The sequence below is a fragment of the Mesoplodon bidens genome, assembly GCF_964165515.1.
Source record: "Mesoplodon bidens genome assembly, chromosome: 13".
NCBI classification, from domain to species: domain Eukaryota; kingdom Metazoa; phylum Chordata; class Mammalia; order Artiodactyla; family Ziphiidae; genus Mesoplodon; species Mesoplodon bidens.
Genome location: NC_138169.1, coordinates 37,117,224 through 37,145,034, shown reverse-complemented (window position 1 = coordinate 37,145,034; position 27,811 = coordinate 37,117,224).

The following is a 27,811-nucleotide window of genomic DNA, read 5'->3' as shown; positions in this document are numbered from 1 at the left end:
GCCTGCGCGTCCGGAACCTGTGCTCCACAACGGGAGAGGCCACGGCAGTGAGAGGCCCGCATACCGCAAAAAAAAAAAAAAAAAAAAAAAAAAAAAGTCATTAAGTGTCTGTTATGTGCCTGAGCTCCTCTAGCTTTTAGGGATAGAATAATAAGTAAAACCTACATTGTCCTTGTTCTTGTGGAATTTACATTCTGGTAGTTAAAAGAAGTAATAATCAAATAAATATAAACTATAATGTTGGATATTGTGAAGTTTCAGAAAGTGTGGTTGGAGAGGTAGTCAGTGGCCAGATATTTCTGGCTATGGTAAGGAACTTGGATTTTATTGGGAGGTTATTGGAGGGTTTTGAGGAAGGGAGTGACCAGATCAGATTTTTTTTTTTTTTGCAAAAGGATCACTCTGGATGCTCAATTGTTAATAGACCAAATTGGGAGGTGGCTTTGGAAGGTGGGGAGGTAAAGGGTAATAAGGGGATTGTTTGAAAGGAGGGAGTCCAGAGGAGACATGGTAGTGACTAGCACTAGGTGGGAGTGGTGGAGATGATGGGAAATGATTAAATTTGGAATATATGTGAAGGCGTAAGAGGATTACAAACAGAAAACAAATCTTCATTTCTCAAATACCAGTGGTTGAGAGGTAGCTCTTGAGTGATCTGCTCGTCCCCTTACTCCCCATGGATCAAGTTCTCACTCTTGCATTCCAGCCAACATTCAAGAGATTCCAGTTTTGACTCAGCATTTCACATATATGTTCTCAGCTACCCCTTAAAATAGCCATGGGAAGTAGGTATCTTTACCAAAAATTATTATGTATTATAGCTTTTCAGAGTTGTTTGAGAACAGAATAAATTGTGTGTGTGTGTACTAGCAATTGATGTTGAATCCTGTCTATAAGATCTGTTCTACTTAAAAAACATACCACATACTCTTGCTTTCAAGTTCCATTTTCTTGTTGTTGTTTGTTTTGTTTTGACATGTGGTTCTTGATCCTGATGTCAGACCAGGACCTATCAAGAGTGGATAAATGTAGTTGAGTCCATGGATTCAGGAATTGGATTTTTACTTTTGGAATTTTCTTCTTCATATTGTCCAGAGCAGAGGCTGTCACTAGCTCTGGTACCAGTTTTCCTAAGCACTGGGGCCTTTTCTGACTGTGCCACCAGAGCAATGAAGAACATCTTAAGAGATTATGCTAAATAATGTTGGAGTCAGAGACAGTCTTTGTAGGATCACTACTTGAAAGCAGAATGCTATTTTAGGTTTCCATTTCTGACATTTGATTTTGAAAGCTCTGTAACCCATGCAAGCGATAGAGTGTCTGAATGTCTAAAATGATCAATTATCAATTCTGCACAATTCTTTTAAAGCTTAGCTGTTTATATTGAAACCATAATGGAAAAGAATATATAAAAAAAGAATGTCTATATGTGTATAACTGAGTCACTTTGCTGTACAGCAGAGATTGCCACAACTTTGTAAATCAACTCTACTTCAATAAAAAACCTAGTTATTTAATAAAGAAAACTAAACCCAAACATATAATGTCGATCCCTTGGCATGCTTCTAGGATATGAAGAGGGGAACTTTTGTTTTTTGAACAGTTACTGTGAATCCCTACCACACACTAGCCAATGTGCCAGAAACTAAGGCTATGGGAATAAGTCAGAGACCCAGTCCCTGCCCTCATGGACCTCTGAGTTTAGTAGAATGAGGCATCCTTAATCAAGTGCCCACAAAAGTAAGTACATAGCTGTAAACTGAGAAATACTGTGAAGGAACAAACAGTACAAATGCTGCTGTATGTATATCTGTTTATGTCTTAAGAAAATTTGGAGAAAGAAAGAAACTGGGGCTATTAATTTAGAAGCTTCATTTTAAACCAAATAAAAAATTATTATTTCCTCATTAACAAAGCACAACCTCAGCATTTGGCCTTCTTTATATTCTATGTGTTGCTGCCATCTCACTGAACTAGTATGGCACACAGCCTGCATTTCTTTATTAACTTTGGCATTTTTATGTCTTCATTCATTCATTCATTCATCCATTCTTTCCAGAAAGACTCTATTACCTTTTCTGCAAAATTGCTAGCCTTTGGGTAAATCTCCAAATTATATGATGACAATAAAAATGACAGTTGTCATTCATTACATTCCTATCCTGTGCCAAACATGTATATAGAATATATAATATTAATTATTAATGTGTATAAATAATTAATAAATATATAATAATAAAATATACTATATCATATATATAAATAAAATCTCATTTAATGCTTTTAGCAACCTTGATATGTAAATATCAGCCTTATTTAATATGAAGAAACAAGGCCCAGAGAAGTTAGTAAATTACTCAAGGCCATGTAGATGGTAATTATCTAGATTTCAAATCAGGTTGATCCAGTTATAAAATCTGCATCTTTTTATTACACTGTTTTAGCAAGGACAGTGATATATGTATAATAGTTATATTACAAGGTGGTATATGATGAGTGCCATGCTCCAACATTAGGATTATAAATGGGGGGCTGCATTTTTAGCTGAAGTGACCATGTTGGGTACCCTTATCTCTCTTTGCCAGTTTCCTGAATCTGCCACCTTGTTTTTAGGCCTCTCTACCCAGTACATCATCATTATCACCCTCTCCTTTATGCAAAAACCTGAGAGGGATTACAAATCAAGTGGAAAAAGATACCACTGTCCCTTGAATTGTTCTCTGTTAAAAAGTTTTACCATGACTGTAAGAGACAGATTTGCATCTAAAGTACTTTTTTTTACCTTGCATTTCAGTTTTCTTAAGAGAGAACTCTATTTGTGATTCAAGGCTGTTCCAGTGTACCAAGTAGGTATGCAGTGTCATTTTCTTGTTTTCAGAGTAATGGCATATTTGATTACTCCACTCCCAATTTTACTGTTGATTTAGGAGCCTTATGAAGACCCATCTGGCAGCATCCTGTCAGCCAGTGCCAGCTGGTGCGGCAAATGGCCATGTGGGCTCGAACTGTGTCTTCCCAGCCCTTGCATCAAATTAGGATCACTTTGTGGTGTATGCCATGCAAATATGCACTCACAAGGAGTCTGCATTTGTAGGCACATTAACTCAAACACTATGACTAGAGTGGAGAAAAAAGAATGGTCAAGTCCATTAATACACTGCCATTTTGCAGAGCTATTTAAAACCTCTTAAACTCAACAAATATTTAGACCAGAGTTGACAGTTAAAGCCATTGTTAACAATGTCCCCACTTCCTTGTGATTGTCCCTGAATTTCTTACCCTTCCCCAGAGGTCCATGGCTTCCTGAATAATTAATCAGTGCTCCAAGGCATAAAATGAGCATTGGATGTTTCAATCAGAGGGTTTCCAATTGCATCAGAATCTGTCACCCACATTTGATCTTGGGCAAGTCACTTACATTGAGGCTATGAGTTCCCTCACTGGAAAAATGAGGGATAACATGACCTGCCCTACTTCTCAGAGTTTTAAAAAGAAAACATAAGTTGGTGTATTCAAAGAGTGCTTTGTGACTGGTATCCCCACTACAAATATTAATAATAATTGCTGCCGCTAACATGTTCATTCCCAGAATATATGGAAATTGTCTGCACAAGTAGATGAGTAAATTTTAATAGCAAAAGCCATTTAAGTGTAAGTTAAGAATCCAACAAGCCTTAATCCTAGTAAGGGATTTAGGATTAGTGTGTGTCACTCTCTTCAAGCCAGTTGAGAATAATAGTACCTGGCTTATTTGCTTTTTGGAAAAATCAAAGAAAATTTAGGATGATGCCATTTCCTCCTTTTTTAGTAGATTCTTGACTGACCAGAAATGAGATGAGATATAGGGAAGAGATGTTTATCAGGATTGACTTGATCACTCATCTATAAAGTTTTAGCTATGCCAACTTTTACTAACTTTTAGCATTCCTAGAATTAATTTGTTAATTTGTTTTGTACTTGTTTGAGCAATCATATTTTTCTTAGTTTTCTGATTTCAGCAAAATTCTTAGTGAAAGTGGTTTTTCTATTCGTTTTAGGATGGTATGCTGCCAGTACTTTTCCTTTTTAATGAGCAAAAACAACAATAACAGTAAAAATCTTTTAAGCATTTAACTCTGGTAGGCATGTGCAAAGCATTTTCTATATATTATCTCAATTAATCCTCTCAACAAATTTATAATGTGGGCATACTTATTGCATTAGTAGACACTATATTCCTGATTTGGAGATGAGGAAATGGAGACCTGGAGACATTTCAATAAAGTTACTCAAGGTCACATAGCTAGTAACAGAGTGAACTGGAATTTTAAAATCACTTGAAATTAGATTCTACATTCCTCTACCTCTTAAGACAGTTTCCTACCACAATTGAAATTAAATACTAATTTATGCAATTAGTTGTTTAATATTTATCTGCTGGTTTACTACCTATATCCCCATCAATTAGCACCTCACATTGCACACAGGCACCCAATAATATTTATGGAATAAATGACTGAATGAAAGGAAAAATAGGACTCTTCTCAAAGAAGAAGATTATGGCAACAAGTGGTATTTTGGTGCTACATTAAGTTTTCTCTGCTGGTTTCTACCAGTAAGTGGAAAGTCAGCCCTGTTCATGGTATTTCTGATCTCCTGTGGTCTGACTGAGACAGCCTGTGGCAATCAAAACCTTTCTCTTCCTGGAAGATTCACTTTCTGGATTTACAAAGAGGCTTCCAAGAGTTGCAGACTGGCAGGGTTGCTCAAACTCTGTGGGCAGGAATTCTGACAACTGATTCTGTAATAGTAGTGAGTAAGATGTCCTTGATGTTTATATTTATTTAAATCTTATAATAGTTGTGAATCCCACTTAAGAAGATTAATAATATTGGTTGATATTTATACTTTTAAAATAAAGAATACTATTATGCTCATATAAAATATTTCTGGTTTTCCTTCTGGGAACATGGTAAGGTTATACTTCTCTTCCCCTTTGGAGTTAAGTGTGATTTGCTTTGGGTAACTCAATGTGAGTAGAAATTACATATATCACTACCAGGTGGTAGTTTTAAGAGGCTATGTCTATTTGCCATTTCTCTCTTTTTCTTTACCACAGAAAGGCATATTTGAAATTATGGATATTCATCAGCCTATGTCTTAGAGTACAGAGCCTTGGAGTAAACCTCCTAGACAACCCATGGTGGACATGATGAAGGAGTGCAAAATAAAATCTTCATGTTATAAGCATTCTAGATTTTGGCTTTAAAAAATATTTTATTGTGGTGAGAACACTTACCATGAGATCTACCCTCTTTAACAAAATTTTTCAAGTATCCAACACAGTATTGTTTGTATTAGTACAATGTTGCACAACAGATCTCTAGAACTTATTTACCTTGCATGACTGAAACTTTATGGCCTTTGATCAACAACTCATGTGGTAACCACCATTCCACTTTATGATTCTATGAGCGTGATGATTTTAGATACTTCATGTAAGTGGAGTCATGCAGAATTTCTTCTGTGACTGGCTTATTTCACTTAGCATAATGAATCATTCATGTTGTCACACATGGCATGTGTCTGTTTTTATGCCCGTACCATACTGTTTGGATTACCCCAGGTTTGTAATATAATTTGAAATCAGGTGGTGTAATGCTTTCAGTTCATTTTGTTTTTTTCATTCTCAAGATTGCTTTAGCTATGCCGTGTCCTTTGTGAATGGTTCCATATGAATTTTAGGATGGGTTTTTCTATTTCTGTAAAAAATACCTTTAGAATTTTGATAACAATTGTACTGAATCTGTAGATTGCCTTGGGTAGTATGGACATTTTAGCAATATTGTCTTTTTTTTTAATAACATCTTTATTGGAGTATAATTGCTTTACAATGGTGTGTTACTTTCTGCTCTATAACAAAGTGAATCAGTTATACATATACATATGTTCCCATATCTCTTCCCTCTTGCTTCTCCCTCCCTTCTACCCTCCCTATCCCACCCCTCTAGGTGGTCACAAAGCACCGAGCTGATCTCCCTGTGCTATGTGGCTGCTTGCCACTAGGTATCTGTTTTACATTTGGTACTGTATATATTTCCAAGCCACTCTCTCACTTTGTCACAACTTACCCTTCCCCCTTCCAGTATCCTCAAGTTCATTCTCTAGTAGGTCAGTGTCTTTATTCCCGTCTTGCCCCTAGGTTCTTCATGACCATTTAATTAATTAATTAATTAATTATTTTAGATTCCATATCTATGTGTTAGCATACGGTATTTGTTTTTCTCTTTCTGACTTACTTCACTCTGTATGACAGACTCTAGGTCCATCCACCTCACTACAAATAACTCAATTTCGTTTCTTTTTATGGCTGAGTAATACCCTGAGAAAACCATAATTCAAAAGGAGTCATGAACCAAAATGTTAATTACAGCTCTATTTACAATAGCCAGGACATGGAAGCAACCTAAGTGTCCATCAACAGATGAATGGATAAAGAAGATGTGGCACATATATGCAATATTGTCTTTTAATCCTTGGTTGTTAGTCTTACCATTGGTGGTTGTTAGTGTTACAGAAAAGGAGGTGAGGGCATGTGAAAATAATGTTTAAGGCTGAAGATAGTTCAAAAGCTGAAAAGAGAGTAAGGGTTAGGCAAAAGTGGTAATATCAGGAATGAGCTAAAGGGACAGCAATCTCAGAGATGCTAACATACAGAAAATGGGCTAATGAAAGACAGTTGAAGCTGGAGTAGGAAAGATCCTCTGGGGCTGGTGTGGGACAAGCCCATCAATTGAGAGGGAGTCATTAGCATCATAAACCTCTGTGTCAGACCTGCATTTTGAGAACTGACCAAAAACATTCAAGTCAACAAGTTTTGATTATTTCCAATAAGGAAGAAGAGAATCTAAACAACCAACTATATTTTTCTTTAATAAACTTTAAAAAGAATAAAATTTTATAAAATCTCAAGTTATAGGTATCCTTCAAAACTGAGAATCAGCATTCACTTATAGAGATGATTGAAAAGGAATGCAGTTAAAAATAACATGGAAAGATCAGATCCTATTTAATAGAGAGAGATGAATGTGTAGCACAACTATTAAGGCTCCCAATACATGGTTTGCAGAAGAAATGTTACTAGTGCAGAAAGAATGACATTTTTGTTTGAAAATGAGTGGAAGATGTCCACCTCAGTTCCCTTTGAATTCCCTATTGATAAAACATTAATAAGTAGAGTGGAATCCTCCTGAAAGTTGATCAGGAATTAATAAAAGAAATTAGCTGAAAGCATTCCAAACTGCTCTGGTTCTGATGGTGGTTTGAGAGTGGGTTCTGTAGTGGCTTATCCATGATAGTGTGCACGTAGAGGGGAGATTTCTGTTTTACGATTCCCAAGAATTAAAAAGGATAAGGGAAATGTTCCTTCAACTAGGATAATTTTGCCTTATTAAAAATAAACATGCTATTGATCAACATCTGCACTCTGCTATTAACTAAGAATTTTTTGTTCCTAGCATATGAAGAATACAGTTTATTAAAAAACTCAAAAAGGAAAGTGGAGACCATAACCACCAGCATTTTTGGATTTGTATGCTGACGAGAGAGTCAAACATCAAAGAAAATTTTACTGCAAAGCTTTTAGACTCAGTGGACATTGGACTGTGCTAAAATAAAGGGAGCACCCGAAGTAGTGCTGGTTCATTATTTTAAAATATTAAATCTGCAACACATAATCAATGATCTGATTAATAATTAATAGTGACTAATAATTGTGGATGAGTTTTTTTGCTCACTTTAGTGAGGAATCATTTTTAAAGTCTTTATTCTATTAGTGAAATTGTAGCCTCATATTGGTGTTAGATATTATAAGAATAATAGTTATTGATAAATAATAAAAAGGAAATATAGAACTAGATATATTTGCAGTCCTGAAACAATTTTATTTATCTGTTTGATTTTTTATTTTTTAAAATAAAATTTGTATATATTGAAGGGGTACAACATGATGATTTGATCTAAATATACATAGTGAAGTGGTTATGACAGTCAAGCTAATTGGCATTTCCACTTGGGGAATAATTTGGGCTTATCCCCACAACTCTAGGCTCTGTGGGGCTGGAAGTCCTTGCTCTTAGAGGAAAAAGCCTTCTACCATGGTGCAGGAGTTCCATTTAATTTAAGCTTAGAACCCATCAATTGTTGCCTGGCCACTTTGGGCTCCCGTGGCCAAGGGATCCATGGGCAAGGAAAGGATTCCCCATTCTAGGAAGGTAACTGACCTCGATCATCAGGAGGTGGTGGGACTGCTGTACATGACACGGGCCAGCTCGAGGGTGTCTCTTGATGTTCCTCTGGCCAGTTTTGGTGGTAAATGGACAAGGGCCCCAGACAAGGCCTGTGAAGGGCATGATGACCAGGAGACTCAGATCTCTCAGGTTTGAGGGTCTAGCCCAGCAGACGTGTTAGCCAAAGATGTGAGGATCTAGAGAGGATTGTTGATGAGGGAGGTGATGAGCGTCAGTTGTGGCTTTGAGTCCAGCTGCTGTAGCAGTGACTATCGTTTGTTTCGCTAACCTTCTTCCCCTTTTACGTTTCTTCAGTGATAGAGACCAACCAGAATCCCAGAGAAACTTACTGCTCAGGAAGTGGATTTACTCTATGAGGCAGATGGATCTGTGTGGCGCATGGGGTGGGCTGTAGTGAAGGCTGCGGTTTCTTCTTCAGGACAGAGACACTTACTCCATCAGCTGCCTGGAAGACTGGCTGCTGACAGACAGCCCACATCTGAGTCCCTCTCTTAGAACTGCTCTTGACCCATGGGAACTGTCTTGTCTGATGTCCTGTCCCCACCAGGGCAGTTTATGTCCAATCACTAGTCAATTTGTATTACAAAGGGGCTCCAGATCTCAATTCAGTACAGCTGGAGAAGTCCATTCAAGATCTAGATCCCAGGGCTTCCCTGGTGGCGCAGTGGTTGAGAGTCCGCCTTCTGATGCAGGGGACACGGGTTTGTGCCCCGGTCCGGGAAGATCCCACATGCCGTGGAGCGGCTGGGCCCGTGAGCTATGGCTGCTGAGCCTGTGCGTCCGGAGCCTGTGCTCCACAACGGGAGAGGCCACAGCACTGAGAGGCCCGCATAACGCGAAAAAAAAAAAAAAAAAGATCTAGATCCCCTCTGTGGAACTGGCTGAGGTCTCTTTGCAGCTGCATTGCTCTCCAGCTCTTCTTTGCCCAGTCTGCTTCCCTTACTCTTACAGGCATTGCTCCAGAGAATAAACCATTAAACCTTCTGCATGCAAATCTTCATTTCAGAGTCTGTGTTCTAGAAAATCTGATCTGAGGTAGTAGATATGTAAATGTATTATTTATACATATCTATAGAAATAAACCAGATTTTACCAAAGCTTGCCTTGGGTGATGGGACTTTGGATGATTTTAATTTTCTACTTTATATTGTTCTCCTTTTACAGTTTTCCTACATTTCTCATATATTACTGCCATAATAAGAATAAAGCAAGAACAAGGTATACAGTACAAAAATAAGAAAGAATACTCTGAAGTCAGAAAATTTAGGTTCTGTGGCTAAAATATTGACTGTGTGACTTTTGTTAAGTCACTTAACAATTCTTCTGTAACTCAGTTTTGTCTCCTATGAGATGTGGGTAGTCATTACTATATTGCCTGGATTTGTCTTGAGGAAGTTCATAATGAATATGAAACACTTAGAAAAGCTGTAATGTCCTATAGAGATGTCATTTGTTTTTTATTTTATTGTCTCTTGGGACTGTTTCCTACTGTTTTTATTTTTATATGTTCATACCAAGTGAGAATGGTACTGGCTTAAATGATCAAGAGGATCACTATATACATTTCATTTACTTTTAAGTAAAGATTAGAACTGAGCCGGTTCCCTTAGTCAGACCCTGATCAGAACTTTGACATCCTTTGTAGGCTAAAGGAAATCAATATCTTGTTTGAGTTCTGCGACAATTCTGAATAGCAGGTCTATGTTTATCTCTGAGACTCAAAGTTAGAACATTCAATGCCTCTCAAATAAATCATTCCCAAGGCATTTCTCTATGACTGTCGAGATGTAATAAATGAATGCTATATGAAATATCCTGGTTTTGTTTTCAACTTCCTGAAAGAATCTACTTGCTATAAGATCTGTTAATGTTGGGACACTTTGGATCTTATTTAAAGGAGTCTTTAAATTTTCCCTAGGCAGTAGCACAAGTATATGTAGTTATTAAAATCCTGTCTGCTTCTAACACTTTGGATCTTATTTAAAGGAGTCTTTAAATTTTCCCTAGGCAGTAGCACAAGTATATGTAGTTATTAAAATCCTGTCTGCTTCTAACGTGGAAAGCAGGTGTTTACCACTGTTGAAGGAATCCTTCTTAAATGAAATTTGTGATAATTACCTGTAGAGTCAACCCTCTTCTGTAGCTAAATTAGTCTGGTTTTGGTCAAAACTAATTTGAAAAGATAGCATGCATTTCTATATCTAGTACTTGACTAAATAGTTTTCTCTTCTGTGGTAAGTAATAAAAGGAGACAGAGCTTATCTAATAACAGGCTTAATTGCGACTAAAGCTGATGAGGCTCTATTTTTACACTAGTTATTCATTACATGCAATGCAGATTTGTGTTCACAGAGAAATTTAGCAAATTTAAAAGAAGCATGGCCCTGTATATAAGCATGTGTGTTGAGCAAGTGTGCAGGTCCCAAATTCTATACCTTGGGAATTACCTACTTGGGAAAATTTCACATAGAAAATGCTAAATAAGAACGCTTAGACAGAAGTTATTACTTTGTTGGTGGAATTTTCTTCATAGGGAAACTTTTAGAAGGGGAAAAACAGATAGCCTTTTTCAGATCGGCAAACTTTCAAGGCCAAGATGGTAAGAGATAATCTCTGAGGGTCTCTACTATTCTAACAGGAAAGGAGATACTTCACTGACAGGGGTCTACTATATGTCCTAATGGTAGGAACACACGCCTTTGTAACTTTCTGTGGCTTCTAGTCTATAGTTTTCTCTGTAATTAGGGAAGAGGTTAAAAGAAGAGAGAAATAACTTATTACTGTCAGTGTAGTGTAGATGGGAAAGTCAGATGAAAAAATATGAATGTTACCTTGATAAACTAAAAAAACCCAGTTCCGGAAAAGGGAGGGCTTTTAATTCTCTGAAACCTTATTGGAAGTCTCCTTTTCTTTAAAAATAATTTAATAACATTTTAATTTGTTTTTTGTACACAGTTTTATTGACATATAATTGACATAATAAACTGCACACAAAGTGTACAATTTGATCATTTTTGTTACATGTACGCCCATGAAACATAATGGAGAGCTACATCATGCCCCAAATTTCCCTGTAAAAACCCTTTGTAATTCCTTCTTCCTTCCTGTCTCCTGCTCCATCCCCAGATAACTACTGATTTGCTTTTTATCACTATAGATTAATTTTCATTAACTAAACATTTATATAAGTGGAATCATAGTGTATGTGCTGAGTTTTGTCTGCTTCCTTCGTACAACATAAAATCATATTTAAGTGAGATAACATGTGAAAACACTTGGCATTAAATGCTGTGGTATATAAAATCATTAAAGTAATTCAATTGCTTCTGTTGTTTTGCTCAATCCTTTACTTGAATTCCTTACATCTCAGTAATAATAAATGTCAGAGAGTACCAGGAACTATATTCAAATGGTTTTTAAAGAAAATATGGTTTTCATACACATGTAAATATAATTATTCTAATGCACAGTATTTTGCTTTAGTGAACCTATTATTCGAGGTGAATAAGGTATAAATTAGAGATTCTGAGGACATTCTTAAAGGTCTTTGGGCTTATTACATCCTGCAGATTTGCACCTACCATGAACTTTGTTACCACACAGGTCTAAGGAAATGCATGGCCTTGTCAGCCCTCAGAGGCCCAATGATGCAATCTAATTGCATTAGCCATTGAGCTTGTCAGCATGTTCCAGACCTTGATCTAACTGACATATGAGAAAGAATATACTTTGTTCTCTCTGGCTACTAATTTTTCAGCTGGTTATAAATCACTTCTACTGTATAAGAAAAAATAGGCTTTCTTGTTTAGCTCTGCCTGTGTTACTTCCCTTACTTATCTTTATGTTTGAGGGATGTATAGAATTTTATTGGGGTAAGGAAGAGAACTACAGACAGATGGGTTGTCAGGCTTGGCATATAAAAATGCATACAGAGGACTGACTGGCAATATTTTCTAGCCCAAGCCATGTTCTTGAGTAAATTATTTAGAATTTACATATGAAAGATGTCTTTGAAATCACCTTTCCATCTGTGACCTGACAGCTTGTAGATGAACATTTAGTGTGTTTTTAAAAGGCCACCATTTTACATATGAGGTGTGTGTGTGTTAAATGAAAGCACAGACCTCTCTATTCTTTAATCTCCTCCAAATTCTCCTTACTGATGGATAATTATAGGCCTTCTGTGTGGCATCTGCTTTGTAAGCGGGATAGTGCCTGTTACTGAAGGTTACTCAAAAAGAATTTACCATCTGTTGATGGTTATTTACTTACAAGTGTTGCACACATTCTGCATACCTTTGTGTCTGTACCTTCTTCACTTTCTATCTCATCTTCAATCATTGTCATAATAATCCTTAACTGAAAGGTATATATTTATACTTGTACTATAATGTTAACAAGAATTTTTGAATTGTGGAGATAGAATGATTCCTTTTATTTTTTATTCTTTTAGATATGGCAGTTCACACTGTGAACTTCTTTTGATTTGGAGTAATCATTAGTTTGGAATTCTTTTGGAAATGGTAAAAATGTAAGATACGAGTTTAACATTCTCCAAGATAATATACTTGGTAGATTTATTTAATTATGTTTTAATTAATGCCTTTTGACTGAACCAATCGTAAAGGAAACAAACGTTTTAAAAGCTTGATTGTTTCTGAGGTTTGCAATTTTTACATTCATTTTGTCACTGATCTATTTTCTTCCCTTATTATTACAAAACCATGAGTTCACATTACAGCTAGATTTTTTTCTTTTTTTTTTCCCTTTTTTTTTTTTTTTTTTTTTGCGGTATGCGGGCCTCTCACTGTTGTGGCCTCTCCCGTTGTGGAGCACAGGCTCTGGACGCACAGGCTCAGTGGCCATGGCTCACGGGCCCAGCCGCTCCGTGGCATGTGGGATCTTCCCGGACCGGGGCACGAACCTGTGTCCCCTGCATCGGCAGGCGGACTCTCAACCACTGTGTCACCAGGGAAGCCCTACAGCTAGTTTTTTAAAGAAAAGATATCTCACAATTTCAAGAACTGAACACAATGATTTAAAAAATATTCCTTTTTGTCTTTGTTTTGTGAATATACTTACATGGTTTTGTATTCCTTTTCTTTAAGATTCCATTATTAAGTACTTTTAATTTTCAACAATTATTATCAATAACTACATAGTATTCTGTTAGATGTTGCACTGTGGTTTACTCACCATTCCGTGTCATCCTAAATTTTATTAATTTTTTTTTTTTTTACCATTTTTGATAATGCTGTAATGAATATCTTTGCCTGGGTAGCTGTTCTTTTTCTGCTGAATTAATTACTTATGAATATTTTATGACTTTCAAAACTTATATCACTTTTCAGCAAGGAACAGTCAGGGACACAATTTTGTAGTTTCACAGTTGTGTATAAATACATTAATTTCACCACATTATCAGAATTTGGTGTCAATATTTTAATTTTTTTGTTTTAATAGATATAAAATTATATCTTAATGATGCTTTAATTTTCATTTTTTTGATTATAGCAAACCAAGACTGAATATTCTTTAAAATCTTTGTAACATTTTCCCTCTAGTATGAATTGTGCCTGGCATCTTTTGTATTTTGGGGGGCATTTACATAAGCTCTTTATTTTGTATGGGTGCTGATACTTTATTTTTCATATATAATTAAATGTTTTCTCAAGCTGGTTTTCTTTAGTATTTATTTCTATTTTTCTTACATTATAAATTTTATAAAATGTTTTGGTAGTCAAATATGTCATTCTTCCCTTTGTGATTTTGTTATTGCAAAACAGTTTTCTATTTTAGAAATGCCACACCTATTCAACAATTTACAAACTCTGCACTGGCTAATTTTTTTGCCATAAAATAACCTAAGTTATGATACAATATGCCTGCCCTATGGTATTGCTTAAGCCATTGGCGCACAGCCCACCCAGATGTAGTGGCATAAAACACAATAATAGCTTATTATTATCTATCAGTGTTCTAGTCATTGATCAGCCTCAGCCAGGCAGTTCTCACTTGGGTTCTTTCGTGTGGTGGCTGTCACAGGGGCTGGGGTCGGAGCCATCTTGGAGACTTCCTCACCCACGTCCGGTGGTTAATGTTGATTATTAGGTAGGATCTCAGCTGAGGCTCTTGGCTACAGTATCTCCATGCGGTTTGGGCTTCCGTAAGGCATGGAGCCTGAGTTCCAGGAGTAAGCATCATGAGAGAGAGCCAGGTAGAAACTGTATCACAGTTTAAGACCCAGCCTTGGATGTCAATAGTGTCACCTCCACTGTACTCTGTTGGTTGAGGCAATCACAAAGGAATATCATGTAGTAATAAGAGTATATGGAGATACTGTTACAAGCCACCTTTGAAAATTACAACCGCCATACCTATTCAATTTTGTATCTGGTATACTTGCTATGCTATATATCTATGTTACATGCTGAAAGTGGTTTACAGAGATTAATTTGGTAGCCATACATTAGATTAATAGGATATGTAAATGAGGGAGGAAAGACTAGAAAACATTTTAGGACTAAGTGAATAATAAAAGGGAACGGGAAGCTTGCATCTAAGAAACCTTTTGTTGAAAAAATAAGCAGAACTTAATTACTATTGGATATGGAGCACAAATTAAAAGATTTAAAATGATTCTAAGACATTAATTCTGGGTTACTGGAACAATAGTTGTGACAGTAACAGAAGTGGGTCTATTGAAAAGTAGGTCTAATTTTATGGGATGCACAGAGGTATTAATTTTATGTACTTGAAGTTTTACATAATGTTTGAGCTTTCAAATATACATGCCATGTATAACATTGAAGTACAGGGTGAACATAGCATAACATTAAAATACTGTGGGTGAGACATACAGGGGGTGGAAGTAAGTATTTTGAGATGATCGGTATAGGAAGGATAATTTAACCCATAAAATAGAATGCTTTATCTGAGGGAGTAATAAAGAAGGAAATGAGCCTACATGTATGGACTAATTCAAGGACAAACACAGATGTGCAGAAAAAAAGTGTGTTTCATTGGAAAACTATTCATTATCTGTAGCACACCCTCTCAGGTGATCAGATTCTAGTCCTGATCACAGTTTGTTTTTGAGCTATTTTACAACTCTTCCTTCATATGTTGTAGATAACTGATAGATGTGTAAATGCTGTTCTGTGATTTTTTGTGACTCCCCTGTCTAAGGAAAAACCAGTTTGTCTTCATTTGCAATGTATCTCAATATTCCCTTATATAAATTTGTACTATTTTGACTTTCCCTTTGAACCTGTTACATCATCTGCCTTGGGCCCTCATGTCATATGAATTTAAAAAAAATCCCTTAACACACATTCATTTTTATATTTGTATGTTGTTAGATAAAAAATTATTCTGACATTTGTTTGAAAGTAAGGAAGAGACTATTCAGGACTATTGTGATAGGTGTCAAGGCCATTGCAATAGGGGAGAGAGATCAGGTTCAACTCTGAAAACAAGAACAAGTGGGAATTATAGCCAAGGAGCAGGTTGAGAGGGGTCAGTGGATGGAAAATTACTGAGAGAAGACATCAAATGTGGGGAAATTCTTGTTAAACTGACCAAACAGGATTCTTACTAATGGCAGCTCATGGTGATCAGATATCACTTGGAGAATGGAGCAGGGTGAGGAATTTGATCAGCTAATTAGAGTGTTCAGATATCAAGGGCAGAAATATTCTCTCTAAACTGGCTTAGCAGGATTCTTCCTACAACTGGGCTAGGCAGCCCTGAGGACAAAGTCCTTGTTGAGAAGAGAACTCAGAGGTCCTCAAGAAAGTTTGGTCAAGGAGGGAGCCTTTGTCAATGTGAATCATGATTTTACTTTGTTCTGAAAATTATCTTAGCAGATGGTAGAAGGATAATCTGAGAGGCAGAAGATGAACCTAAAGTTGTGGTGTAATGGTGAACAAACTGGGTCTAGAATGAAACTGAGAAAAAACAAAAACAAAACCTATTCATGCTTGTCCTGACTCTTGACAAGTTACGGTAATTCCCTGAGCATCTGGTTCTTACCGGTAGAATTGGAAGGGAATAATCATGTCTACTTTACAAGGTCATATGCAGCTAAATGTGATAATGGGGGAGGTGTTGTCTCCCAAATCAGCATGTGCTATGTTAACAAGATGTTATGACCACATTTTAGGAGTCAAAGGGGAGCGTTTAAAGAAGAGCTGTGGAATAGGAACATGGCAGAGATTGCTAGCTGCCTCCTGATAACCATCCTCTCCGTTGTCGTAGAACTTAGGCTTGTAGTGAGTGAATTACTGCTCACTGATATAGTCTGCCTCTCCTAGTCTCTTTCACCACCTAATATGGCTGTGGGATTGAGTTATGGTCGTGAGATGAGAGCAGAAGTATGGAGTATTGTTTTAGAAATCTCCTTAAAATCCTAATTTTTAACTACTAGAATCTGAACTTGCTTTATAATTCAATTACTTCTGTCAAAAGTGCTCTGTACTCATATAGACTACGCTTTTTAGTGGTTTTTCCAGTACAAAATATCCTAGCTATCTTTTCTTCATTTGTACTTTTCGCTGATTTTTATTTCACACTTCTATTACCAACTGATTTACCATCTCTCACCAGAGGCATTTGAAAGAATATGCAATGTCAGGGGAACAAAGAGAACAGCAGGTACTATCTTTGAGTCACATTTTACTCTGAGATTCTCAAATTTGTTCTGAAATCTTTGAATTTTGAGATAACATGGCAAAGTTGCAGAGAAATTAATTTTCAACTTTGTTACTTCTTTAACATATTTCTTTAAAAGGTTCTAAGTTTTATTGTCACTCATCTTGTTTTTACTCATTTACTTATTTTTACTCATTTACTCATGAGCATGATCTCATCAGAATGAATACAAGTAATATAAGTCATTTAGTCCAATGTCCTTTTGGTGCCCAGAATTATCCACAGTTTTCATAAAGGCCCAGAAAAGTATACAGTAATATACTTGCTTATATTAGAGATATATTTTAAAATCTTAGGAAAACAGGTCTTGGATGTTTCTGTTAGACAACTCTCCTTCTATCGACCTCCCCCAAAAGTAAAATGAAATCCAGCAAATAATTATAACAAATCCTCTGGTTCATTTTATTCTATTAGTCATGGTTGAGAAAATTTTACTGAATTTTTTTACCCTTACCAAAGCAAACTTCTCCCCCTCAAGATGGCTCCATTTTGTAAATCCATGCAGGATATATTATTCTTATTTCCTTCTAAAATGTTTATCCTGTTGATATTCATGCTGTTGCTTGTACATTCAAGTTAAGAATCTCCTCAGATTCCATGTTTCTATGTCAAGGCCAACATAAAAATAACATGATAGAGGAATTTGGTTTGTATTGGTTGTTTTCTGATTAGCATAATATGATTATATTGATTGCTTCATCAGCACTTGTGTTTAATGTATCAATTCACTGAGGCTCACCTTAAAAGGGTATTATTTTCCTTCTTCACAGTTTCTTTTCCTGCAAGGGAATGTAAATGTCTGAGCCAGACACCAGCCCTAAAAATGCTTCTGAAAATTTACTTTTTTTTTTTATTAGTTTCTGCTTTATAACAAAGTGAAAATTTACTTTTAATGCTCATTAGTATATAAACTCATTTCAGCTCAGGAAAGATATTAGAGGAAAGCAATATGGACCCATTTATAATGATTCCCTTGCTTTAGGAAATCATTAACTTTGGAAACTATGTGATTAGGGTGGCTAAATTTCTCCTTAAAATAGCCAGCATCGAGGGAGAATTATGGGCTGGATAAGAGGTACTAGTTCTAAGTGCAGATGACATGAGTGGAGGTTTAATATATCCATAATTAGATCACAGAACCAAGAAGGGACTAAAATCCAGTCATTCAAGGCCAGTGATACACTGCACAATGTTCTACTTACTTAAACATGCATAAATTTAAAAAACAGAGTCCTCCCACCTTTCTTCTAATTCTAACCAATTATCTTGATTTTGCCACACTTGCAGGTTCCTCACTGAAAACTTCTTGCTGCACTTTGCTTATCAACCACTTTCTAGGAGATAGCCTCTATGAGCTGCCCTGGTCACTTGCTCATTTTATAAACAGGACTTCTCTTCTGAATTCTAGTTGTCTAGTCAGCCCTGGTGAGCTGGACGGGTAATATATAACAAATTTTAGGGTCGCACTTCACTCCCTCGAAGGAGGAAGGGCTAAGTAATCAAGTCCCCATGCCTTCCCCTCTGCACCAGTTCTGGCTTCTAATGCTCCACTTGACCTTAGGTACTTGACCTCAGCTACCCAGGGCTCCCAAGTGCTTGAAGCAATTCATAAGATGGTCCCATACAGCAAAGGTCAGCACCCCTTGGTTGCAGTGTGACACCTGCTCCTTGAGGGATAATGTTTTGGGGCAGCACAGGTGGGAGAGGAAGCTGTCTGCCAATTCTCTATTCTAACTTCTTTCTACCTTTTAATCTCAGTTATGACTCCATTGTATGTTTTTTATTATCCTCATGTTCCTCCATGAGTAGTTTGAGGTGAGAATAAGTGCACTTATTTGTTGGCTGCCCATGTTAGGAGGAGGGCAGCAGAAGCTCAGACTTTCTAAGGGGCCACACAGAACAGATGTGGAAGATCATTATAATGGTTCCCAAACACACTGCTTTGCAATGTGAAATTGTTGCTTTTCTCAGCTAGAAGCGGACATTCTTTGTCCACTGCTTTGAATCTGGGACAGATTTATGACTTGCTTTGACCAATAGAAGGTAGTAGAAATGACATCGTGTGAGTTCCAAAGCTTAGGCTGTAAGAGACCTTGTAGCTTCTGCTCCTGTCTCCTTTTGGAAACTCACCATCATTGGGAAGCCTGGGTAGACTTCCAAAAGATGAACTTTGTGGAGAGAGAGCTACAGCTGAGAGCTAGTGCCGAGGCCCTAGACATGTAAGTGAGGGTGTGTTAGACCCTTTAGTCCTAGTCAACAGAACAGATGATTGAAGATGCACAAGTGTTCAGGTGAGACCAAAAGAAGAACCAACCAGCTGAGCCCAGCCCACCCACAGAATCATGAGACATAATTTATGGTTGTTGTAGCCCTTGGCTATGGAGGGGATTTGCTAGGCATCACTAGATAACTGACACACCAGATGAGAGGTGACAGAGCTTAACAGAGACTTGGAAAAGAACGACCAGACAATTGGGAGAGATAGAGCTGGGCAGACAGTGTCACGAAGGTGTGGATGGATTTAGCAAGGACCCAGTTTAGGCATTTTGGATCAGTAATATAATCCCAGGAATGAGTTGGGGGTTTAGTAGGACAGATATGGAAGCAGAAGAAGGACTTAAGCACAGTGATGGTAATAAAGACCCAGTAATTTAACTGATGTGTAAGGTGTGGATAAGAACATCACTAATGTGACTTGTGATTGATTCACATGCATGCTGCATACTGGACTAGGCTCTTAATTCTCCAGGTCAGGTTTACAATTGCTTCCAGACTCAGGTAGCAGGCAGGGCAGCCAAAATATCCAGTTTCTCTAAAACAGTGAATTCTTTAAATATCATTTTGGGCAAGGTTTAATTACATCATTTTAAGAAAAATAATTTAGGTAGTCTTAGTTATCTGACATCTTCATGTATTACTTTATCAAATGTTCCTTGAGGGACTTCCCTGGTGGTCCAGTGGTTAGGACTCAATGCTTCCAATGCAGGGGGCACAGGTTTGATCCCTGGTTGGGGAACTAAGATCCCACATGCTTCATGGCATGGCCAAAAAAAAAAAATGTTCCTTGAGAACAGACAGAGGACAAGGCCCCTGCTCTCCAGTAGCTTACAATTATCTTGTAGGGACAGGCCGCATACACAGGAGGTGGTTACAGGAGAGGGAAAGGCAGGATGCAATTAAGGGATAAATGTTCGACAGGACAGAGCTGAGAGGATTTGTACCTCTGGACCTCAGTGACAGGGACTGAGAAAAAGAGAAGCATTAATTGGGGGAGGACTGTCTGATGAGCCAATCTGTGACACTGGGGATAAACCTTGGTTAGTCTAGGGTGAGAAGAGTGGATCCTGGCTGGAGGCACGGGGGTAGGTTGAGGAGAGGGAAGCAATTAGACCAGAGAAGGACGGATTCTAGTTGTCTAAGTCTGATGAACCCATTCCCCAGTTCTTACTCCGAACTAGCCTAAACTACTTTCCCGAAGGTGATAATTCTAGCACAAATTAAAGTAAGGTTAGTCATGAGCCATTGTCTGCCAGAGAGAGGAATTGGGTGTTGGCTATCTTAGGGAGGGGATGGTCTAGGCTGTGGTGCCTGACCTCTGACATTCTGGAAGAATGTATTTGTGAATATGGCTCCATGAAGTTTCAATTACCATGGAGGGTTTTAAGTTGTGTCAAGACACACCTCCCTGTAACATATCTGGGGTTAGTGAATTGCTATAGGCAGGTGAGTCATCTAATGTGCAAGGGCACGTTTAATAGATTTTCAGTTATGGTTAAGAAGATAGTGTTAATAATTTGACTATGGGTTGGTTCCCATTTTCATTGGCTACTCAAAGCAGGGACTTGGCAAATTTGGCTTTTTTTTTTTTAACTTTCATTTTATTAATTAATTAATTTATTTTTGGCTGTGTTGGGTCTTTGTTTCTGTGTGAGGGCTTTCTCTAGTTGCGGCAAGTGGGGGCCACTCTTCATCGCGGTGTGCGGGCCTCTCACTATCACGGCCTCTCTTGTTGCGGAGCACAGGCTCCAGATGCGCAGGCTCAGTAGTTGTGGCACACGGTCCTAGTTGCTCCATGGCATGTAGGATCTTCCCAGACCAGGGCTCGAACCTGTGTCCCCTGCATTGGCAGGCAGACTCTCAACCACTGCGCCACCAGGGAAGCCCAAATTTGGCTTTTAAAAGCCCTTAAACTCTTTAAAAAAAGCATGTTTGGAGAGGTCATGTATCTCTGATGCATATCATTTATTTTGCTTCCTCTGTTAGTGCTGGAGTTTGTACTGACTTTGTTCTGGCTCCATAGGAAGCCACTAATGTGAGATTTCAGATGTTAAAAACATTCAATTAATGCTTCTCTTTTTCTCAGAGAGGACATGCTAATGTCCTGATGGATGCTTCTTCCAAAAGGTATAAAGGAGTGAGATGGTTCCTCATGAATGAGATGCTTACATGTGGACCATGATAAAGTTGCCTGCTTAGGATATTCTGTTCAAGTATTGTACACATTTGCTGACTTTTTAGGTTCTGAAACAATGTCCAAAGACGGAATAGCTGGTTGTAGTATCTGAAGCAGGTTCCTTAGCTGGGGTGCTATTGTCTTCTACCCTGCTGATTCCCTTGCATCTGTGGAGAATAAGGGCAGCACCCCTCAAATCCTCCGAGACTTGGACGTAAAGGATGGACAGGGCTTCTTGAATATCACCGTAGTTGGAAGGCTGACTGAGCTACAGTGGTTTTTTCAGGAATCTAGAAGGTCTCCCTCAGCTTCCTTGTCTTCTACTACCTGAGATTGCATCTTTGAGGGAGCAGCATGCTTTCCCTGAGGAGGTAAATCAAGGCAAATATGGACTGAGTTGCTTGCTGGCTAATGTTGACAAAAGCACAAAAATAGCATTTATACATTTGGTGATGTAGGGAACCTGCTATTACTGGTATTATCCTTGTCTGAGGCAAGGGAAACAAATTTATTTTTTGAAGTAAACCAACTATCAGTGACTTATCTGTGATGTGGTAATTATTTAAAGCTCATTATGTAAAGATCATATCTTGAATCTGAAAATAGTTAGAAAGAACTAAGTTTGCTATGTAAGACTTGTTAAAGAGACCCTGGAAGAGATCCACTTGTAGAGTTGAACGTTCTGACTCCTACTCACGAATTGTCTGATATGTAAGTGTTATCATTTAACACAACTCCTAATTTTTTATACCCTTTTAAAGATTGCAAAAATTTACTGGCTTACTATGTGAGATTTTTATAGGACTTTTGGTATAAAGTGTTTTTTTTTTCAGGAAGACTAAAATATAAATAAACTTGGCCCTTGTTAGAACAAACTGTAGTTTAAGTTGGGTATTTTATAGTGTCTTGATAAGTTAGTAGGTATCAGCAGATATCTACCAGTAAGTAGAGTGAACTAAAATTTTTCAAATGAGCGATTAGGAGGACTAAACATAAAACTTAATGGGAAACTTAATGTGCAAACCGGACAGTAGAATCTAGCCCTAATCAATAAGTCTTTCTGTGTGTCTGTGAAAGGGCATTTCCAATATTATGAGAGTAAATGATAAAAGAGTTCATCACTGAGGGACCAGAAGAAAATTCAGAATACCCTTAAATCGATATAATAAGCAGGACCAAATATTACTTGGAGGATATAGGTAATTAAAGTGGCACAAAATCAGAAGACTTATTTTCAGATAGTTGATGGAGAATTAAGTAATTTCACCTATGTTGTAGCTTTATTAGTTAAAAATGTCTAGAGACAATAATTAGGAGATAATACATATGTAATAAGAAAGTCAGGGTAAAAATAATTGCACTAATTTCATCTTCTTCAAAGGAAGTCATGAGTGAGAGCTTTTATATCAATCTCTAAAATAAAATATCAGTAGATTAATATGACAGAAACTAGTGCTGATTAAAATAAATCCTAAAGAATTATAGGAGGATAATGTGGAATTGTGGTTCTGAGAGAATTAAGTTTAATCATACTACAGCAACTTACTGACTATATCTCAGGCTAATCTATTACTTAACATTTTTGAGCCCCATTTTCTCATCTTTAAGATGATAACAATATCTATCTGGGTGTGTATTATGAGGGCTACACGAGATGATATATTTAAAATTATGTGCACAACAAATGCTAGCAGATAGTCAAAATTATTAAAGATACTGTATAAGATTCTGAAAATAATATCCTTTGAGCCTACCATTTCTATACAATAAGGTAAACCTATAATTTTGATGTTTTGACAAATGTATACACTCATTAACCACTAACTCAATCAAGATAAACATTTCCATCACCTCCAAATATCCCTCATGTTCTTTTGGAGTTAGTCCCCCAACTTTCCCTTGCCAGTGGCACCTGCTGATTTGCTTTCTGACACTGTAGTTTCAATTTGCCTTTTTTAGAATTTCATATAAATGGAATAATACACTGTGGATTCTTTTGTGTCTGGCTTCTTTCACTCAACATAATTTTTGTGATTCATTCATGTTGTGTGTCAGTTGTTTGATGCCCTTTATCACCAAGTGATATTCCCTTTTATGAATATACCACCTTTCCCCCCCCTCAATTAAATGTTGATGGGCATTTTGTTGTTCTTTTTTTCTTTTTGTAAAATACATTTTCCCTTTTCTTGGGCAAAGATCAAGGAGTGGAATTGCAGGCTTTCACTTTCTGAGACTGTATTACTTTATAAGAAATGGCTAAACAGTTTTTCCCACAGTGTTTATACCATTTGCACCCCTACCATCAGGGCAGAAGAGCCCCAACTGCTCTATATCTTTGTAAGTCCTTAGTATGGTCAGTCATTTTGATTCTAGCTATTCTACTGGGTTTGGAGTGGTATCTCATTATGGTCTTAATTTTATTTCCCTGATGACTAATGGTATTGAGTATTTTTTCATATGCTGATTAGCCATTCATTTATCTTCTTTTGTGAAGTGTCTATTCAAATATTTCCTGCCAGACTCAAACCTGGATATGTATTCAATAGCTTGGCTTGATCCTTCTGGGTGGAGCCCTTTCTATTTTCCCAAGATGGGAGAAATCTCTATAGAGTGACATGGAGCAAAGACAAATCTAAAACTCTGTTTTATCAGTTTTTACTGATGCTGATAATGATGATCAGGGACTTTAACTTGTAATGGAATCTGGGGAAGATTAGACATGATTCTTTTATAATATCATGTTTGACTACTATGCTCAACATAAAATATGTGCTTGGTGATTCCTTCATAAACATGTTCGGTTGTAAAGTCTTGTGCATTTTCTACATGAGATCCATGTGAAATCTAGGTAATGTAACTACCCATAGGCAGTATCAGGATAAAATCAAACTAAGACTGTGGGAAAAAGAAAGACATAGTTTACCTACTCTCCCCGCTCCCTTCCTTCCATGCCCCCCCCCCCGCCCCCTGCAGCTCATCATCCTCCACCTCTTCTTTTCTCTCCTCGTCCTTCCCCAGGTGTGGTTGGGGAAAATCTTTTGGAGCGATTGCAGCTAACCTCCCACATTTCTCAACTGTGATTAACACTCTTTTTTTTTTTGGTTAATTTTACATCCAAAGAGAATATTTTTTAGTAGACAGTACTGTTTCTTGTGTGTGATAAAACGGACAAATTACACCTGTGCAAAGCGCTATATTGGCCGTACAATTTCTGTGAAGGCATTAAAGCAAGTTCACGTATTTTCCTGGGAATGTGAAAGTATCAGCTCTGAATGCTTTCTACAGAATTTATGCTAACCCAGGTGAATCTGTGCCACAAAAAGAAAAAAAAAATTGAGAAGAGATGCATGCATTGTTTTCAGTTTGATCATTATAACTTTTTTGTTTTTGTTTTGTGTATTCTTTAAGAAGAAACTGTTCTTTAAATCATGGTGGGCTCAGTTGTAGTAAAGAGTGATGTTAGAGATAAAGGAACGAATGCTCATTTGGCTACAGCTGTGCAGCCAGATCAGGGACTGCTGATGGGGCTGTCTCATGTGGGAAGCTTTGTCACTGCTGCTGGGGATGGAGGAGTTTGAGAACCACTGGCTTATTTGCAAACTTTAATTATGCAGTAGTTAACTGGTCTAAAAATTACACAAACTAATTCTGTCTCAAGAGAAATATATTCTGTATTAAACCACTTTTAACTGAGTCAAGCCCCATTCTTATCCTTTTCTCTAACAAATTATAGTGGCTCACTCTTGTGTTTGTTTTACTTCATATAAAAAAATTCTTATATGGATAAATGAGTTAAAGTATTTGGCTCTTAGCTCTAAGCTATGAGGTGTTAGCTTAGAACCCCACTTATATGAAAAGGATATAATGAAAACAGAAACTGCCATAGCATTTTCCATTTTCATTTCTTTTTTTTTTTTTCAGAAAAATTGAGTCCTAGCTGAAATTAGCTACGCAAAAAACTGATACTTAAAAATGGCTTTGGAAGCAAATTGGTTGTGTTTTAGGGAACAAGAGAAATTTGAATGGGGGAATTTCAATATCTCAGTAACATAGAACCACAAAATATTCTAGGTTGAGAATGACTTCAAAAGAAAGTATCTATAATTTTTGTATTGGCAATTTCACTTTGAATTCTTTTTCCTAAGAATTCAAGGTATATCCTCTTCAGAGAGAAAGATCTGAGCCATGCTAGAGGGCACATATTGACAGCTCTCCTAAAATGTTTTGCTATTAAAGATCTATGGATTAAAAAAAATCACTCTAGACAAATACTGTATGCTGACACATATATATGGAATTTAAGAAAAAAAAATGTCATGAAGAACATAGGGGTAAGACAGGAATAAAGACACAGACCTACTAGAGAATGGACTTGAGCATATGGGGAGGGGGAAGGGTAAGCTGTGACAAAGCGAGAGAGAGGCATGGACATATATACACTACCAAACGTAAGGTAGATAGCTAGTGGGAAGCAGCCGCATAGCACAGGGAGATCAGCTCGGTGCTTTGTGACCGCCTGGAGGGGTGGGATAGGGAGGGTGGGAGGGAGACGCAAGAGGGAGGGGATATGGGAACATATGTATATGTATAGCTGATTAAATTTGTTATAAAGCAGAAACTGACACACCATTGTTAAGAAATTATACTCCAATAAAGATGTAAAAAAAAAAAATCACTCTACCAGAAACTGGTGTTATATTGTCAGAGAAGTGTGAGCTCATTTCCCTGTCAGCTGCATTTCCCAGATTTTCAGGGGTTTTCTGAATTTTCAGTTAGGAAGAAGAACCCCTCCTGTTCATTTTACTCAGAATGTCACTCACTCACATACTTTTGGCCCCTGATTCCTGGCTCTTCCTTTTGATCTTGATTGGAGATCAAGGCATGGACCAGAGAATGGCTGGCTTTTCACTCTCTCATACCAATAATTGGAATGATATGACATGATATGCATCTTGAGAAATAATAATTTCAAATGCTAGCCATTCCTACATTTCTGGCAGATATCAAGCTTTTAGGCAATTGATGTTATCTGTTTTGATTTTTTTTAACATACCTTAAATGTTTCAAGTGTTAGTACTTGTGGGCAAAATAATAGATCTCTCAGATTTACTTCAGAATATTCCAGTGTGCTAGCCAAGTGCTTGTTTGACTCCGATCTATTTTCCTACCTTCTCCTGATTTGCTGTCTGTGTTAGAAATCACATTTCCCTGGCTCTCTTGCACTCTAGCTTCCAGGAATGTTTGGTCAATGTGGGTACTGATATTGGAAGGTGAGAAGGATGGGAGAAGCCAGGGTATCCCGCCCGAAATTACTGTGCCTCTTGTAGCATCTCTGGCTGTGAATGAGCTTCTCTGTAGCTCCAAGCCTAACTGAGCGACTCCCACTGTGGTCCCAGCAGTGCACCTTCTGATGTTCTAGCTCCTGCCAGAGAGCCCTGACATCTGGGCTCCGATAACAACATCTCCTTTCATTGTCCCAACGCTAGGATTAGTAGCAGTTTTCAGCTGTTGTCAGTCTTTTTGTTGATTTTCATATCCTTGTAAGCTTCTCAGACCTTCCATTACCTGTGAAACCAATTCAATTATATTTAAAGTCCTTGTGTTTGAAAAAACTAAAGCAGTTCTTACTTCCTGGCTGTAGCTTACTAACGTCCACAAATAAAAAAACAGAAAGGTGGGACAAGCATCAGTTCTGGTACAGGATAGTGTAAGCTCACTCCAGCCAGATCGACCTGCTGATGGCACTTAAAAACTCAGAACAAAATAAATGAACACCAACATGAAGACTGAAAAGTAAACCAAAGCACAGGATTGTGGAGTTGTATCACAACTTGGAGAAGTCAAGTGCTTGGGAGGGGGATTCACTATTTTTTCCCGCCTCTTACAATTTTACCCCAAGGGCAGGCCTAATTCATGGAGTTGTACAGTGGCACAAGCAACTAAAACTGATATAAATTCTATCTCTTTGGATAGAAGAATCAGAAAAGGGAGCCTCCGTTGGCCAGAGAGCTTGGGAGAAATCCTGGAAGGAAGAGAGCCTGAAAGTGGTTCTCCTAATTCTGTGTATTAACCAGAAACAGTCTCAGATTAATGCCTGAACTATACATGCATGAGATACAACCAAAGAACTATAGCAAGGCTTAGGGAGCTTAACAGAAACTTGAGTCACCTGAACAAGTCTCCTGACTAACATATATGAGACAGACTCAAACCAACGTAACAGAGACTTAAATAACTAAATAGAAATTTGAACTACCTCTACAGAAAGCAAACAGAGTTTAAGGTATGAACCTAACCAGGTTGAATGCCTTCTAAAATAGAAACATGAACGTTCTCCAGAGGATTATAACAGAACCTA